Here is an 8,443-nt window from a genome sequence, read left to right on the forward strand (position 1 = left end):
GATCCCCCCGCCACCCCCGCTTTGTCCGCTGGGACCTCCGTGCCCCCCACGAGCCACTCCCTCTGGGAAGGCCCTTCCTCCCACACATGTTCCAGGCCCACCGACCCTGTCCTCCCCAGAGCGCCTGTCACCCCTCCAGTTCAGTGGGGGTGCTGGCTGCCGACGGGGATCCTGCCCCCTTGAGCCTGGAGCCCCTCAGGTCAGGATGCAGAAGGCACTCGGTCGACACTGAGGTCTTGCGGGAATGGCTTGCTCTGTGGTCCAAACCGAGGCCCAGTGGTCAGCTGGAGGGCTGGACCGGAGGCAGCCACTTCCTGGGCTGGCTGGTGACTCACGGTCCCGTTTCTGGAAAGACTCCCACCCCCTTCCACCCTGACCAGATCCCAGGGCATGGCCCGGCTGCATGGGGGCCAGCTGTGGGGAATGTGGTTGTGATTAGCGGCCGGGGTCTGGGGGGAGGGAAGTGGGGGCCCCCGAGATGCCTGCTGAGACGCCTCCCCCTCCTCGGCCACTGGGCTGGGCTCCCCGAGCTGCCAGGCTGAGGCTGAGCTGCCTGGGCCTCCCCAGCTGTTTTTATCCTGAGGATTACTCACACTGGGGGTTGGGGGACCCCAGGCCCTGCCCTCAGCCTTTCCGATGCCCAGGACCGCCTGTGGGGCCAGCCCTCCCGGGTCCTGCGTCTCAGAGAGGCTGTAACACAGCTGGGCAGGCTCTGGTCAGGCCTGGACCATCCGGAGGAAACAGGCGGCTGCTAAACAGGGTGGGGCGAGAGGCTGGTCCCCACCAGGCTTCCAGGCCACGGTCTAAATGCCATTTGCTCAGCAGGTCCCTGGAAAAACATTCTTCTGGGAGGGCTCGAGAGGGGCCGGCAGAAGCAGGGTGTGGGGGGCAGGCAAGGAGGGCTCTGGGCAGGCCAGGAGCAGGGCCCAGACCTCCTGAACAAACAGCTCTCGTGACCCACGACAACTGGAGCAGGGCCTGGGCCCCCCTCCCAAGCCCATTTGGCTCCAGCGGCCACCCACCCTTGTCCGCGGCAGGGGACGCAGCCGTGCGCCTTTGTGTGGAGCCGGGCGCCTCGCCTGGCTGGGGACCCTGCGCATGTCTGTGTCTCAGCAGCGTGATTGGTGTGGAATTCACGTGGCATCCAGTCTGCGCGTTTCAAGTGCAGCATTCAGGGTCTTCAGCGTATTCACAAACACGGACAGCCATCACCCCGGTCAAGTTTAGGACTTCTTCATCTCCTCCAGGAGAAACCCCTCATCAAGTCGGGGTCCCCCACCTGCCACGTGGCCCTCCACCTTAAGGAGCCACTCGGCCTCTTTCTGCCCTCCATGGACTCCTCTGTTCTGGACGTTTCCTGTAAGGGGAAATCATAAGCGATGTGGTCTCTGGGGCTGGCCTCTCGCTGGGCGTGACCTCCCAGGTTCACACAGATTGAGCCGCATCTGTCCTCGGTCCTCTTCATGGCTGAGAGATGGTCCACGGACCGGATGGACCACGTGTAGCTTATCCTTCACCTGTTGATGGACACTCGGCTCTTGGCTGCCGTGAGCCTGTGTGTCCAGGCATCGTGTGGACATGCAGTCCTTGCTCCCGGGTACATGTCCCCTAGGAGTGGCTTGGCCAGGCCATCTGGCAACTCTGCGTTTAATCCCTCGAGGAGCTGCCGCCTGATTTCCGAGCAGCTGCCCCATTTCACGTTCCCAGCGTCTAAGGTTCTGATTTCTCCGCCCGCTCGCCAGCCTTCCCCGGATCATCTGGGCTCCTCTCCGGATGTGGACAGCTGAGCTGGCGGCAGGTGTGAGTGTGAGGAGGGCCCAAGATGCAGGCGCACCGGTGTTCACTCAGCGCCCGGGGGCTGGTCCAAGGGGGACTCAGCCCTGGAGGCAGGAAGGCTGAGTCCCCGTTTTCAAGAGCGTGGCTGGGAGAGGCAGCCCGCCTCAAGTAGGGGCCCTCCTGTGGGGGCACAGGCCGCCTGGCCCACCCCCTCCCTGGGCGGTGTCCTCCAGGCTTCTGGCCGAGGCGGGAATGCAGGGAGGACAGGTCTGCTCTCTGTCCCCCAGCCCCACGCTTCTTCTGCCCAGGACCTGGAGCTGGCCGATGGGTCTGCAGCCAGAGAGCCTGGAACAAATAACATCCAGGCATGAGATCCCGGAGGCCCCTGCTGGCCCCCAGAGCTCCCTGGGCACCGTGGCCAGAACATGAGCGGTGCCCAGCCTGGCCCACCACCCCAGCTCACCTCTTCCCGCCCAGGCACCTGTGGACACACACGGGCTGCGGGCCCCGCTCCCCTGCCATCTTCCCCCGCCCTGTGGGAGCCCCCTTCCTGCCCCAGCCCCTGGTGGTCCATGTCTTGCCCACTTGCTGCCCCTGGGTGATGCCGGCGGGTGTCGGGAGCACCGGGATGATGGTGCCCAGGCCCCACGCGGGGTTCACACGGAGCGGCCCTGCCTGGCTTGACTCGGCTGCGGCCCCGCCCCCATAGGAAATGCCTGTGACCATTTGGGCAGCGCTGTCTGCCCACTTGCTTCCTAGAAACCACTGTCCCTTCCCCGGGGATCCCCAGAGAGGTGGCAAACAGCCAGACGGACACGCCAGGCACCCTGACCTACTGGGTCCCCAGAAGGCACCCGAGGTTGTGTGGAGTCACCGAGCACCAGCCGAGCCTTCTGGCAGGCTCGGGGTGGAATGTCACCCTGGCCCTCAGCTGCCCCTCAGGTTAGGTTTCAACAGCTCCTCGGGCAAGGCTTTGGGAGGAGGCATCTGGCGTGGGGGTACACCTCGGGGTGGGTGGCGCGGGGGAGTTGCAAACCCCAAATGCCATCAGTTCCTCCCAAGGCGAGACTAGAGCCCCCGGGCTCCTGTGTGAGGAGACAGCAGACCCCTGGGGGCGCAGACCGCTGCTCGCCCCTGCCCGGCCCCCCTGTGCTTCCAGGCTTGTCGGCGAGGCCAAAATCACCCCAACTCGGAGCTCTGTGGGGACAGGATGCCCGGGCCACTCGGCTCCCCTGAACCTCACGCAACGCCCGACAGAGCGGACGTGCAGAAGAGCATTGCCGCGTGAAGGGCCAAGATGTCCAGTGTCCAGGGCTAGGCCCCCACCCCACTGTGTCCCCAAGGTAGCTTCCCTGCAGCGGAGCTGGGTGGTCCCTGCGCCGTCACCTCCAAGCCCCGGGGCCAGCACGTGGCTCAGGGGCCCCTGGGTGTTTGCTGGCAGGAGTCCCTGCAGAGAAAGCCCCATAGAGGGGAGAAGGGCCCAAGAACGGGTGGGCGCGGGTGTTTGGGGCCACTGCCTGCAGAGGGCGGAGAACTGGGGGGTGGGGGCTGGGACCAGGCCAGTCTGCAGGGGGAGAGGGTGGCCCTGCCCCCCCAGGACTTGGGGCTCCACAGTAGTGCCGGGGTTGGGATCCGTGCAGGCAAGGAGACCCTGCCCCTCCTCAGGACCCCTCTTCAGGGTGTGGGCACCGTCAGGCCTGCCCAGCACCAGACCTGACTCCGTCTCTGTGCCCACTGCCCACCACTGCCCAAGGGGAGGCCGGTCCACGAATCTTTATGGCCCCCCCAGGAGGAGCCTGTGGGGGGCTGGGAGCCCCAGGGGGGTGGGCGGAGAGGCCTGACCACACACACCATTTGCTGAGGCTGCTGCCCAGCTGCGAGGCCTCACCCCCCTGCCCACCCCCCGGGAACTGCCTCGGCCCATTTGGCATTTGTCCCCCTGACCAAGGAGACCGGTGGCTTGTTTTCCCAGGGAGCAGAGACAGAGAACTAGAGAGGGGCTGGGGAGAGACTGGGGCGGGCCAGGAGGGGGCCAGCGGGCTGCACCCCCAGCCCCCAGGAGGCTGGCCAGCCGCGGGGAGGGGCAGGGCCAGGCCACACCTGCTCCCTGGCTCAGCTGCCCGGCCCGGGGGAGGGAGGGACAGGTGAGTCAGGAGCAGCCAGGCCCACATGCCAGCAGGCACGGCACAAAGACCCCTTTGAAATCGAGATCAAATGGTCTGGGAAGAGGCAGTGAGTTTCGGGGCCTCTCATGGTATAATGGGGTGGGGCAGGTGAGGTGGGAGGCGCGCTTCAGAGGCCTGAGGGGTCCTGGGAGCTTCCTCCATCCCCCTTTCTTCCTTCCCCATTTCCTCCCTTCCCTCCCCCCTCCTCCCTTCCCTCCTACCTTCCATCCCTCCTTCCTCCCTTCCCTCCCTCCTTTCTCCCTCCCTCCCTCCTCCTCCCTTCCCTCCTCCCTCCCTCCCTCCTCCTCCCTCCCTCCTTCCTCCTCCCTCCCTCCTCCCTTCCCTCCTCCCTTCCATCCCTCCCTCCTCCCTTCCCTCCTCCCTTCCATCCCTCCCTCCTCCCTCCCTCCCTCCTCCTCCCTCCCTCCTCCTCCCTCCCTCCCTCCTTCCTTCCTCTTCCCTGCTCCCCTCTGTTTCCCTCCTTCCTGCATAGGAGTCCTCAAGGGAGGAGTATTTCATCTTAACTGAGCCCCCGCTGACTGACCACCTCTGTTGGCACCCCGACCCTGGCCCTGGGGGCCACTAGGCTGGAGGCAGCTGGCACCTCCACACACAGGGCCAGGCCAGCAGGCAGCTCTAGGATGGGCAATGTTGGGAGCAACGGGACTTGGAAACTGCAGGTCGGGTGATGGCTCAGGGCTTGGGGAGGGCTCCTGGGACAGCCTGGGAGTTCGGCCTGGGAGACCTGATCAGTGCAGAGCAGAGAGGAAATCACCTCCCTCATTCTGAACACTCAGCCTCTATCAATACCACCGAGTGGGCCTTCACCCGCTGGTACTCCCCCCACCCCGGCGTGCCACCCCAGGCCCAGCACTGACATCTACTCCCTTGCAGCCCTGTGGGAACCATCCAGCTGCATGGCTGGTGGGGACCTGGCCCGCGCCCCACCCCCGGGGTAGGGTCTTTAAAGTCCCGGCCTTGCCCACAGGGCCTCCCCAGGTACACACGGCCTCCCTGTCTCATCAGCCGCCCGTTCCAGCTGCTTTGATCCCCAGCCTGGGAACCCGGGCTCTGCCTCCCCCACACCTCCAGGCATCTCTGGGCACCGTGCCCTGAGCCTGGGCCAGGCCTGCCCCTGCCCCTTGACCCCTGCCTCCCTCTCTGGTGCGGCTCTGGCCTGGGGCAGCACTCCCCAGCGCCACCAGCTCAAGGTGGCCACGCGGTCTTAGAGGTGCCATCCTGTGTGTCTCTGGGAAGAGGGTCTGGATGCAGAGCCTGGGGAAGGGGCAGCCCAGGGCAGCGAACTTGGGATGAGCCAGGGCTCAGAAGAGCCCCAGCGGTGGGGGGCCCGCTGCCTGGGACTGGGGCCAGACTCCAGAGAGCAGAGCTTCCAGAGGGTGTGTAGCAGGTGCGGTTGCTTGCCAGTGGGCACGGAGGGCCAGAGAGGGGCTGGAGCTGGAGAAGCACTGGGCGCGGGTGTGGGGAGCAGGCCAGGCTCCCACCCCCACCTCTCTGGGCCGCAGCGTCCCACCCAGCTAGGGCCAGAGGAGATGGGGATGCGGCTGGGCTGGGGTCCTGGGCTGAGTGCCTACCCATTTGCACAGGCTGGCAGTCTGGTGAGCTAGGTTACGGCCCGGAGCCCCCAGGGCTCACGGAAGGATGAGGCGCCCTGGGCTGCACCCCCTCCCCCAGCCGGGACGGATGCTCCCAAGGGACCCCACCCCCAGGAGGAGGGAAGACATGAGGACACCCAGAAACTTTCCCTCCCTGCCCAGAGGCCAACGGCCTTTGAAGTGGGAAGGTTTGGCAGCAGGAGGAGAAGGGCCAGGGTATAATTAGAGACGGAGGTTTCACTCTCTCACACTCGCGGGAAAAGCAGCCGCTGATTCCCAGGACGGAGCCTTGCTCCTCAGACAGGACCCTGGGCAGGGTGTCCGGGCCCCACGGCCGCCCTGGCTTCCATTGTGGAGAGGGCAGGTGGTGGGACCTGCTCCCTGAGGACCACCTACCTGTCTCATGATGGAGAAGGGGACCGGGCAGAGGGGGGAGGGGCTCCTGGCAGCGCTCCCCTCCCTGCTGCTGGGGTCCGCTGAGGGGGTGCTGCCTCCATCTCTCAGCGTCTTACCACCTGGGGCCCAGATCCTGTTTCTAGAACAAAGTGACGGGAACCCCTGGGACTTCAGGCAGGAATCATGGTCAAACCCTGCTGAGTGTCATCCCCAGAAAGCAGGACACTTGGAGGAGACCGGGGCACCAGGGGTGTGCCGGCCCCCTCATCCTGGCCAGGGCACAGCTGCCACCTCCCGCCCTGGGCTGCACCTGGAGCGGTGAGGGCCTGGCCCCCAGCCTCCCCTCCAGACCCTGGTGTGGGGCCAGGGCCGCCTCATGGAGCCCAAGCCCCGCTGTGCCGTGCTCTCTCCGTAGTCTCTCTGCTGGTACTCCCTCCGTACCCTCACCCCATTCTCCCTCCTGGTACTCTCTCCCCATCCTCTCTGCTGCTGTGGCTGGGCCTGTGCCAGGAGGAGGACCCAGACCCTGCCCTCGGGCGTCCTGGGTTGACAAGGAGAAGGGGGCAAAAGGTTGGACTGTTGGCCCATGCATCTGGCCACTCCTGCCTCACCTTCTCCACCTAAACTCTGGCCTTTGGCCACGCTGTGCCCCGACTGGAACATGACTTTGCCTCTTATCTGTCTTTCAGGTCTCAACCTGGATCTCCAATCAGGCCTCCCTGAATCCCCCTGAAGCGAAGGCCCCTCACCTGTATTCTTGCGTGATCCATACATCCTTATCTCAGTGCTGACTACACTGAGCATAAATCCTAATGTCTAACTCCCTCTCCTACTGGTGTATGTAATCCGAGGACACAACAGAGCCTGGTGTGAATTTATTTGTCCTCCCATTCTTCCTTCCTTCCATCTATCTATCCATCCAGCCACCCACCCACCTATCCATCCACCCACCCACCATCCATCTATCCACTTATCCATCCACCCATCCACTTATCCATCCACCCATCCACTTATCCATCCATCTATCCACTATCCATCCATCTATCCACTTATCCATCCACCCACCCATCCACTTATCCACCCATCCATCCACTTATCCATCCATCCATCCACTTATCCACCCATCCACTTATCCAGCCATTCACTTATCCATCCATCCATCCACCCACCATCCATCCACCCTCCCATCCATGCATCATCTATCCACTCCTCCCCTCTTCCACTCACTCAGCGCAGGTTCACGGGGCATCTACTCTAGGCCGGGTTGGGCTCTGGGGAGAGGATACAGAGGAGAGAACAGAGACAGCACTGTGGGCGGGACTTTCTCAGGGGCCGTGCGGCAGCCGTTCCCAAAAAGGCCATCTGAGCTGGGTCTCTGCAGGGGCTGGAGAAAGGGCAGGGGAGAGGTTCCCGCCTGTCCCTGCAGCCCGCTCTGGAATGCCGGTCCCGGGCCATTGTTCCAGGGACCCCAGTGCCTGCCAGCAGAGTGTGAGGTCACCTGCAGTACATCATTTCAGGGAATGACCCAACTATGGGCGTGGGAGGGGAAGCACGCCTACACACCCACACGCACACGCATGCACGCACACACACCCCTAATTTCTTGTTCCTCCTCCTTCCCAGACTCAAGAACTGAGTGTCCAGAGCTTCGGGGAGGAGTCCAACCATGCGGCTGGTGACAGTGGCCTTTGGGTCAGGGTGGGGGCAGGGTGAGGGCCGGGGTTGGGCGTCCCGTGCCCTTGAGGGCCCTACGGCTGTGGGTCCCCTTCCTCTGACAGCACCCTCCTTCCTGGCCCTTCAGGCCTGCCCCAGAAGAGCTGCCAAGAAGAGCGGGCACTACCCCCCAGTGCAAGGGCATGTCGGGCATCCAGAAACACGAGGCCCGCAGTCCATCCAGCCTCAGGCCCCCGGGGGCAGGTGGGGGGCGAGGGGCCCAGCCAGCACGGGTACAGCTCCTGCGGCCCCGCACTAGGGCATCGTCCTGGGGGCGGGCTGCTTCCACCCCTCCTCACTTCCTCGGCCGCCCTGGAATCAGACTGCTGCTTCTCACAGGACGGGGTGGAGGCCTCGCTGGACTGCAGTGATGACCTCCAGGCTCAGGGTCCAGCCTGGACCAGGAGAGAAGGGCCGGACAGAGGGGTGCACAGCACGGGGCACGGCCTCCCTGGGAAGAGGGTGGAGAACGTGTCTGGAAGGCCTTGGTGGGGCCTGTCCTGGCTAAGGTCTAAAGAGGGACAGAAATTTGTCAGGGGAGCCAGGCGGGGTGAAGGGAGGAGGCGGACGCGCAGCTCAGCGGGAGGACCCATCCCGGGTTGGGGGGACGGAGGTCCCGTACGGGCAGCTGGGAGAACCGTGTCCCTGGAGGTCGGAGCAGCACACGGACCCCACGCTGACCCCTGAAGTACCTGCGTCAGCCACCCATGCAGCTGCCCACCAAGGCCCCTCTGTGCCTCTGGACAGCCGTCAGCAGACAGTTGTCCTGCCAGGGGTCCG

This window comes from Cervus elaphus, chromosome 11, assembly GCF_910594005.1.
Source record: "Cervus elaphus chromosome 11, mCerEla1.1, whole genome shotgun sequence".
In the NCBI taxonomy this organism is placed as follows: Eukaryota; Metazoa; Chordata; class Mammalia; order Artiodactyla; family Cervidae; genus Cervus; species Cervus elaphus.